This window comes from Prionailurus viverrinus, chromosome D3 (assembly GCF_022837055.1).
Source record: "Prionailurus viverrinus isolate Anna chromosome D3, UM_Priviv_1.0, whole genome shotgun sequence".
NCBI classification, from domain to species: domain Eukaryota; kingdom Metazoa; phylum Chordata; class Mammalia; order Carnivora; family Felidae; genus Prionailurus; species Prionailurus viverrinus.
Genome location: NC_062572.1, coordinates 38,772,996 through 38,780,852, shown reverse-complemented (window position 1 = coordinate 38,780,852; position 7,857 = coordinate 38,772,996).

Sequence of the window (7,857 nt, the reverse complement as noted above, 5' to 3'; positions counted from 1 at the left end):
TGGGCCTACCTCTGAGATTAGGGTTTAGTTATTTTAGAGTGGGTCTAGGCCTCTGTTCTTTGAGAGCTTCCTGGGTCATTCTACTGAGTAGTAGATAGAGTCAACAACAGAGCCTGGGTGTGAAGCATATCTCATATCATTTAAAAATAGTGATAATAATAGTAATCAAGTTATTATAAACAAATTTCAGCAGGGGCAATATTTTTTTTTAATTTTTTTAACGTTTATTTATTTTTGAGACAGAGGGAGACAGCATGAACGGGGCAGGGTCAGAGAGAGAGGGAGACACAGAATCTGAAACAGGCTACAGGCTCTGAGCAGTCAGCACAGAGCCCCACGTGGGGCTTGAACTCATGGACCGCGAGATCATGACCTGAGCCGAAGTCGGACGCTTAACCGACTGAGCCACCCAGGCGCCCCCAGCGGGGGCAATATTGTAAGCATTTTAAAAATAATGAGCCCCTTGGGAAATCCTTAATTATAACTAGCATGAAATCCAAATTGCCAATTCCTTCCTTCCTTTCTCTGTCCCTTCGTTCGTTTGCTCCTTCCTTCCTTCCTTCCTTCCTTCCTCCCTCCCTCTCTTCTTTCCTTCCATGATCCTTTGGCAGCGTTCAAAATGATATGGTCTTCCTAGCTAGCCTAAGTGATTAGGAAGAAATGTCTATAATCCTTAAAATTGTTTTTATGTCTGATATGTCTTTATGCAAAATCAAAGTAAATCCTCCATATTCTCACATACACAAAATAGGTGCAATGTTTGTTTGTTTGTTTGTTTGTTTGTTTGTTTAGAGAGTGGGCAAGCAGGGGAGGGGCAGAGAGAAAGGGAGAGAGGGAGAATCCCAAGCAGCCTCTGCACTGTCAGCACAGAGCCTAATATGGGGCTCAAATCCATAAACCAAGAGATCATGACCTGAGCCGAAATCCAGTTAGTCACCCAACCGACAGAGCCACTCAGGCACCTGGTGCACTGTTATTTCTATACACAAGGGATAAGTTGTATACTCTCTAGTATCAAGCTAATGAAACCTGGAATGCTAAGGGCTTCCAAACTGTGTCTTTTCACCCTTTCCTCGTTAAACTGACTCTTTCTGATTAGAGCGATCTGTAATCTGTAGTACTGCTTGGTGTTAGTCACAGTCACATAGTTAAGTTTTTCAATATTAATGTCTCTAATCATTAGTCAATAAACTATCAAACACAAGGATATACCTGGCTCAGTTCCAGGACAGCTGAGAGTTCTGAGTGCCACCAGGGAACATGTTCAGTTGCCTGTACCTCTGGGAAGCAAATTTTAGCCATTTTTATTTCGGTTATATAAATATAGATATATCTAGATCTAAGCAAAAAATACACAAAGAAGTTTATTACAATAAGGGTGTCAGTTAAGCATCTGACTCTTGATCTTAGCTCGAGTCTCGATCTCAGGGTCTTGAGTTCAAGCCCCGTGCTGGGTGTGGAAGTTTATTACAATTTGAGCTTCTATTAAATATACATATTCAGGTGATCAGAGGATAGTGCCTTTGTTGACTGGATGTACGTGTATTTTCCAAAGTCACTGGCAGGAATCAACTGATGATTAAGGAACTGATCTTAAAATGAAAGACATACATATAAAGAAATCATGAAATTACATGCAAGTACCTCTTCATGAGATCAAATATCTAACCCTCTCAGGTAAATAAAAGTGTATTTTTCTAATAAATGAAACCAAAAGTATGTCATTGCACTTTTGAAAGCTTTAAAAAATGGGTTAAGTCAGACTATGTCATTAAGAAATTATTCTAGGGGCGCCTGGGTGGCGCAGTCGGTTAAGCGTCCGACTTCAGCCAGGTCACGATCTTGCGGTCCGTGAGTTCGAGCCCCGCGTCAGGCTCTGGGCTGATGGCTCAGAGCCTGGAGCCTGTTTCCGATTCTGTGTCTCCCTCTCTCTCTGCCCCTCCCCCGTTCATGCTCTGTCTCTCTCTGTCCCAAAAAAATAAATAAACATTGAAAAAAAAAAAAAAAAAAAAAGAAATTATTCTAGAATAGTGGTCTTTTGAAATAGTTCCGATGTTCTTCTAATATTCCTCTTTTTGCCCTTAAAATTATGCCCAACATTTCCTCCACAAGTGAAGAAATATAGGAAAATAGTTCTAGCTTCCACGTGTAAGCAAGCCAGTTAGTGGACTGTATCTATTCAATGCCAGCTGGCTAATTGTACGCAGAGTACTTTATTTTGCCAGGATCACACTGCTTTTCTGCATGGTCATTTGGGTACCAAATTTTGCATCTGTAAGTGGACAAATTATGAATATAAATTGGAATTTTATGCATGTAAAATTAACCCTAAATGTAGAAACTACATTTTTTTTATCTGGTGGTGCATTCATATGTCACTTTCACAGACATAAAATGATTGAATTAAGACAAAATGTGCACATAAAAGTTGTCTGAATGTCATCATCACATACCTGTGAAACCAATACACCAGTGACCAGTGACCTTTGAGGAGTGTGTCTGGAGCAGTTAAACCAACTTTCCATTTTATGTAGCATTTCCTAAGGTGTGGGCCATGGACTTTTGTTCTATTTTTAATTTTTTTTTTTAAGTTTATTTTGGGGATGGTGGGGAGGGTCAGACAGAGGAGAGAGAATCCCAAGCTGACAGCACAGAGCCCTATGCAGCGCTCAATCTCATGAACTGTGAGATCATGACCTGACTCAAAATCAAGAGTCTGGTGCTTAACCGACTGAACCACCCAGGTGTCCCAAGGGACATGGAATTTTAAAATGTCATCTGTGGGAAACAAATGGTAAGGGAGAAAAGGAGGGTCTGATCATGTAAGTCTGGGAAATACTGTCTTAGAGTTCTAAAGCAGTACTTTTAGACTCCATTAATGAGCATATATTCTTTATGGATCTCCAAGAGGGCATCAGAATATATAGCATTTTCCAAATGTATTTGATCTTGTAGGGCCTACAGAAATGCTTATAGAATTAATCAAAATTACACATTTGTTAAGATCATTTCCATTCCCATATCCATGTTATCATAGCAATTGCTTTTAACTTATGCCACAAGCTTGCCTGCATTCCCATAGCAATACAGATTTTACTTATCTCCTAAGTGTGTATGCAAAGACAGTCGCAGTGGTTGAAAACAGACAGCTAATTTCTCCAGGTATTTTTCTGGAAGCTGGTACTGCTCCATGTGGACAAAGTGAAAGGAGTTGAGCAGGTTGCATGAGGTAGGTCTCATAAAATCTAGAGAGCCATCCTGGAGACAGAGTCGAGCCCATTTATATACCTTGCTTCCAGTAGCCACTTCTATGTCTGATATTTTATAATCTTGCTATTAACAAGTCTTACTAGATACAGTTTAAAAAAGTGTCTGTAATTGTGCCCATAGTGCTTTGCTTAAGACCTACTGTAACTAATTCTCAGGCAGACACTAGTTAATTTCCCATTTTATCAGCCAAAGGATTTTTCTGTCCCATTAACCACTCTCAAATACACACCAGATTCAGGTGTTACCTACACCGCTTCCACCTCCTGCTGAAGATGGGCTTCTCCTTCCCCTCAGTAATCCAAGACCCCTGAGCTGACAGTGTTCTGTGGTCCCAAGGGTGGACACAGAGAGACTTCCTCATGTAAGGTCTCTGGAGGAAAATGGGTAATGACCTCTTGGTATATCCAGATTCCCTTAAAAAAGTCAACTTTAGGGGCACCTGGGTGGCTCAGTCAGTTAAGCGGTTAAGTGTCTGACTTCAGTTCAGGTCATGATCTCGCAGTTTATGCGTTTGAGCCCGGCATCGGGCTCTGTGCTGACAGCTCAGAGCCTGCTTTGGATTCTGTGTCTCCCTTTCTCTTTGTCCCTCCACCATTTGTGTTCTGTCTCTCTGTCTCTCAAACATAAATAAACATTAAAACAATTATTTTAAAAAAATCTACTGAGGATTTACGTACACTAAATGCACCCACTTCACCCACTTTTGACAAGCCACACACCCATAATCACCACTGCCATTAAGGTTTAGAACATCTATCTCACCGGTTCTCCTTTGTCATAAGTTTCTTCAACCTTGGCCCATTGTAAAAACTGATTTAGGGCTATTGTGAATAATGTTGCTGTGAACATCAGAGTTCAAACTTGGTATTGCCATATGTTTTCAGTTCTTAGGGGTAAATGTGTAGGAGTAGAATTGCAGAGATATCTGGTTAAAGCTGCAGGGCTATATATGGTTAAAAGTTGACTTTTTTAAATCTCCAATTTTCCAAAATGGCTATACTGCTTTACATTACCATTAGCTACATATAAGTGTTGCAGTTGCTATGAGTAAACAATCTTTATTAGTACTTACTATTGCCAATATTTTTTGCTTTAGTTTGCATTTCCTAATGACTAACATAGTATTTTTTGTTGCTTTAAGTAACCTTATTCTTATTGTATATTAACCAAATTCTTTTAATGTTTACTTTTGAGAGAGGGAGACAGAGTGTGAGTGGGGGAGGGGTAGAGAGAGAGGGAGACACAGAATCTGAAGGAGGCTCCAGGCTCTGAGCTGTTAGCACAGAGCCCGACGCCAGGCTCGAACCCACGAATGATGAGATCATGACCTGAGCCAAAGTCGGCCGGCCAACTGACTGAGTCACCCAGGTGCCCCAACCAAAATGTACTTTTAAGTGTTCAGTGCTAAAGAAACTTCATGGGGGGAGGGGGTGGGGATAAATCTCATGAGCTCAAATGTATTTTAGTTTTGTTTTTTGTTTTTTTTTTTAAAAAGGCCCTCTTACATGAGCTATTGGGAAGCCCTGTTGCCATCTTTTGTCAGAGAATTTGGCCCTGTCACCAGATAGAGTTTCTGGCCACCAGGGCCCTTCCCTAATCATGAGGAGGGAAATATTGTTTTGAGGAGAGACAACATTTGATTTCACCCAAGGCTGGCTGTCTTCAGTCAGCAAGCGTGGGAGACTGACAGGCCCCTGCCCAATGTCAACCTCCTCCTCTTCTTTGTCCCGGCTTTTATTCAGCCTAGGGATGCATCCAAATAAAAGACTCGATTTCCCAGACTCCTTACAGCAAAGTGTTACAACACTTTGTAACAAGCTTTGGCCAACAAGGAGTAAGATGAAATGCTGGATGGGACATCCGAGAAGAGTGTTTAGTTGGACGAAGCTATGCTTTGTTCCTCCTTTCTCCCTTCTGCCTTCTTGCTGCTTGGATGGCACATGTGACCGCTGAAGATTCAGAAGCTTTGTGATGCTCTTGAAGACAGAAGTGATAACCCAAAGAAGCAGAAATGAGAAACCTGGGTCTCTAGGGTATTTGGGGAGCTGCCTTCCTGGCCCCATTTGCCTAAATCAATTTCCGTGATGTGAGAAGAGTTTTATGAGAGAATGATGCTTATAGAACTGTTGTTTGGGGTTTTCTCTTTTACTCAGCCTGAACTAATCCTTACTGCCACTGAGGGCAGAGTCAAGGCATGAACTGCCGGCGACAGTGCCCCCAAACCTCCCCAAGAAGTACAACCAAGAGTATAAAGGGGGAAGCGATGAAAGCCAGAAGGAGCTGCTGGGGGCAGCAAGTAGCAATAGCTTCTCGGAGCACAGTAGGGAGGGCCTGATCTACGGGCTGATCTTGTTTCTTCTAGCAGACAGCTCTTTTTCCAACTGGGCACTATGTTCCTGGACACTCTGGCCAAATGAAAAATAATTAAATCATTAGACTTGTTAGTAAAGGTCATCCCTGGCAATCAGCATGGTGTGAAGAATAGAGTATTGAGGGGCGCCTGGGTGGCTCAGTCGATTAGGGGTCTGACTTCAGCTCAGGTCACGATCCCGCGATTCGGGAGTTCGAGCCCCTCATCCAGCTCTGTGCTGGCAGCTCAGAGCCTGAAGCCTGCTTCAGATTCTGTGTCTCCCTCTCTCTTTGCCCCTCCCCCCCACACTCTCTCTCTCTTTCTTAAAAATAAATAAACATTAAAAAAAAAGGACTAGAGTATTGAAACAACAATCAAGAAATTGGGATTTCCAGTACTGTTTCCACAGCTAACAGACTTTGGGGGAATTGTTTATATTTTCTGAGCATTATGTGAATAATTCCATCACTAGCAGGAATTAGGCATGTTATTCATTAATTGTGATCCTTCTTTTCTCTCCAATGATAGTCCAACCATGACTCAAGGTGAATGTGACTGGAAAGAGAGTGGTAAAGTCATAGGAAGAAGACAAAATAAATTAAAAGTATTATTTTATATAATATTCTATGCTTATTAGATGTAACTTTATATAATGTTACATGCTAAGGTGACTTTAGGCTGGAGAAAGAAAACACAAACAAGCTTATTTTATTTATTATTTATGTATTTATGTATTTATTTATTTTGAATGTTTGTTTATTTCTGAGAGAGACAGTGAGTGGGGGAGGGGTAGAGAGAGAGGGAGACACAGAACCCAAAGCAGGCTCCGGGCTCTGAGCTGTCAGCACAGAGCCCGATGTGGGGCTCAAACTCATGAACCGTGAGATCATGACCTGAGCTGAAGCTGGATGCTCAACCAACTGAGCCACCCAGGCGTCCCACAGACTTATTTTAGAATTGATTCTGTTCCAGTAGAACAGTGAAAATAAAGTAGTCATAATGCCAAGATTTCTCTCTTCTTTTTCATTTTTAATATTTTTTGTCTTCTACAGGCACAGCATGGTATCTGTGTTAAATTGTCAAAATGGGCACAGTTCTTCACCCCTCGTTATATGTACTTACGCTCAGACTATCCTGCTCTTGACTGTGTCAGTCCAGCTGTGGACCTAGAGGCTACCTAGCTCACAGCCGACCACAGACACACAGGGAGCCCAGTCAAGACCAGAAGAGCCACCAGATGAGCCCAAATTGCTGACTCACAGAATCATGAATGATTTTTTAAATTGTTTTTAAGTTTATTTATTTATTTTGAGAGAGAGAGAGAGAGTGAATGAGCAGGGGAGGGGCAAAGAAAGAGGGGGAAAGAGAATGCCAGGTAGGCTCCATGCTGTCAGCGCAATGCCCTATGTGGGGCTCAAACTCACCCTGTGAGATCATGACCCGAGCTGAAACCAAGAGTCAGACACTTAACTGACTGAGGCACCCAGGTGCCCTCCAGAATCATGAATGATTCCAAATAAATAGTGGTTGTTTGAAACCCCTAACTTCTGGGGTTGTTTGTTATTCAGCAAAAGCCACTAATACTTATTCTTGTGAATGTTTGAAACCAGATTTCTTCTGTGTCTTTTTCTCTTTTCTCGAATATGGACAACATCGTAAGAAGGAGGAGGCTTTTCGGTACATTTCTTCCCGGTAAACTATCACGTCTGGGCCAACAAAACAATAGTTAGGATGAAGGGCTTTTCTGGGTTCACCTTAAGGCCATCAGATGGACTGCATTTTTACTTTATCGTGCTGAAGCACATGCCTGAACATCACTGTGCTTCTCCTTTCTTTCTAAGTGAGGTTTTATTATTTTTTAATGTCCTAGTAGGCTTTGCCGTGAGCATGCTGTCAGCACGCCTGTCAGTGCTTTGGGCACCTGGGCTGAGAGGTCTCAGAGTAAATCATCATCCACCACCACAGCCCTGGGAATACCGATTATCCTCAGCAGTACTCTTCCACAGCCCGGGGCTGCTGATGTGGGCTCACCCTCAGTGCAGGAAAATAGCAGCCTGCTTGTATTTTTCAGCTTCAAAGTTTCTTTTTGAAATATGTTTGTCTTTCCATGAAATTCTCAAGGTTTTTGTGGGTGAGTGCAGGTTTAGGCCAATTAAATAATTTGCTTTCTGATGCCCCACCTCATCAAGCAGAGGCTTGACGGTGGCTGCGGTGGTCTGGGATTACAAGTAGCCAGA